Source organism: Oryx dammah, unplaced genomic scaffold (assembly GCF_014754425.2).
Source record: "Oryx dammah isolate SB20612 unplaced genomic scaffold, SCBI_Odam_1.1 HiC_scaffold_7010, whole genome shotgun sequence".
NCBI lineage: Eukaryota > Metazoa > Chordata > Mammalia > Artiodactyla > Bovidae > Oryx > Oryx dammah.
In genome coordinates this window covers 1-1,779 of record NW_024076734.1, presented here as the reverse complement: position 1 = coordinate 1,779, position 1,779 = coordinate 1, and the positions used below count along the sequence as shown (strand labels likewise).

The window sequence follows — 1,779 nt, the reverse complement described above, 5'->3', positions numbered from 1 at the left end:
GGTTCCGGGAAGGGGACGGCCCACACAGTGATCCTGTGGCCACCAACAACCCGAAGAGGCCAGTGAAGACGGAGACCCAGGGCCGATTCCGCCTCCTCGGGGACCCCAGCGACAAGGACTGTTCCCTGAGCATCAGAGATGCCAGGATGAGCGACACAGGAGTCTACTGTTTCCGGGTGGAGAGAGACATGTGAAATACAGTTACCGAGATAAGAAGCTGAATTTGCAGGTGACAGGTATGGCAGGAGCCCAGGAGAGGACCCTGGGACGTGGGGACCTTCCTGTTAGAATAGGAACAGGACGTAGGACCACCCCAGGTCTTGGGATGTGCGAGTGCAGAAGAGACCCAGGACTGGCAGTGAGCTGTGGCCCTCAGCACGGGTCCCTCTGAGGGTCCTCCTCTGGGTCCCCACGCCCCCATGGGGCCCAGGCATTTCCTTCTCTCTTCCTCAGCCCCACCAGGGAAACCCTACATCCAGTTTCCGGAACCTCTGGAGGCTGGTCGCCCCACAAAGCTGACCTGCACCCTGTCACTAGCATCTGGTGGGGGACTCCCTCTCCTGTTCTCCTGGGTTGGGGAGGCAGTTGACACCATGGACCCAGACACCCTCCACTCCTCGGAGCTCACCCTCACCCCGAGGCCCCAGGACCACGGCACCAACCTCACTTGTCGGGTGACACTCCAAGGATCTCAGGTGACCCTGGAGACAACCATCCAGCTCAATGTCTCCTGTAAGTGTGGAGGGGCGGCGGGGTCCCTGGGGGTGGTGTTGGCAGGAGGCGGGTGACCTCCCGCATCCCTTTCCAAATGAGATTGGGGGAATAAAGCTCATCCTCTCAAGTGGCTTCTGGGGTGGAGCACCAATGCCTCCCTGCCTCTCCTGTTTTGCTCCCAGATGCTCCACGGTTGGTGACCACGAGAATATCTCAGGCAAGCTTCACAGGTAGGAAGGATGGTCTCTCCTCTGGGGCTGTGATGGGAGCAGGTCTCTGCCAGCTCAGGGCTCAGGGCTTGGAGATGAGATGGTTCCTCATTCCTCTGGACGTGTCCTCTCTCCCCAATGTCTCATATCCATGGACTATTACTTTTGCCTGCCCCCTTTCGTTTTATTCCGTTTAAAATTTTAGTTTTAACTGTGAGAAAACACACAGAAGATCAGAGTTACCATCTTCACCACTTTTAAGGGTAGAGCCCAGCAGCGGGAAGTCCATCTAGGTAGGGTGTTGTGCAACCCATCCACACAGCCCCGTCCATTCTGCAGAATCGAAACTGGAAACCCATCAGATATAGCCTCCGCATGCCGTCCTCCTTTCAGCCCCTGGGAACCAGCATTCCACTTTCTGTGTCTATGATTTGTATTACTGTATACATTCTGCTCTTTGTTAAAAAATTTTCTGTCTGTCCTCATCTCCTATGATCTGCGCCCTCTTTTAGCTCTGATTTCACCCTCTTTGCCAGGAGCCACCCCTGTTTCCTGGGCTTCCCTAGTGGCTCGAATAGTAAAAATCTACCTGAAATGCAGGAGATGCCGGAGAAATGGGTTGGAACCCAGGGTTGGGATGATCCCCTGGAGCAGGAAATGGCAACCCACTTCAGTATTCTTGCCTGGAAAATTCCATGGACAGAGGAGCCTGGCAGGTTACAGATGATAGGGTCCCAAAGAGTCGGACATGACTCTTGACTGAGCATGCACAGAACCACCTCTTGCTGATGCCTGTCAACTGCACCCTGACCCCACTTAACCGGGCTGTGGTTGGATGGCCCTCTACCCATCTCCC

The 1,779-nt window shown here is 55.4% G+C and overlaps 1 long non-coding RNA gene across 1 annotated transcript; it reads left to right on the top strand.

Annotated features, from left to right (window-relative positions):
- Window positions 1-6: 6 nt before the first annotated feature.
- On the top strand, window positions 7-1,522 carry LOC120860055. Its single transcript, XR_005720228.1, has 3 exons — window positions 7-236; window positions 454-732; window positions 897-1,522. It is a non-coding gene; the product is annotated as an uncharacterized LOC120860055 (long non-coding RNA).
- The last annotated feature ends 257 nt before the right edge of the window (window positions 1,523-1,779 follow it).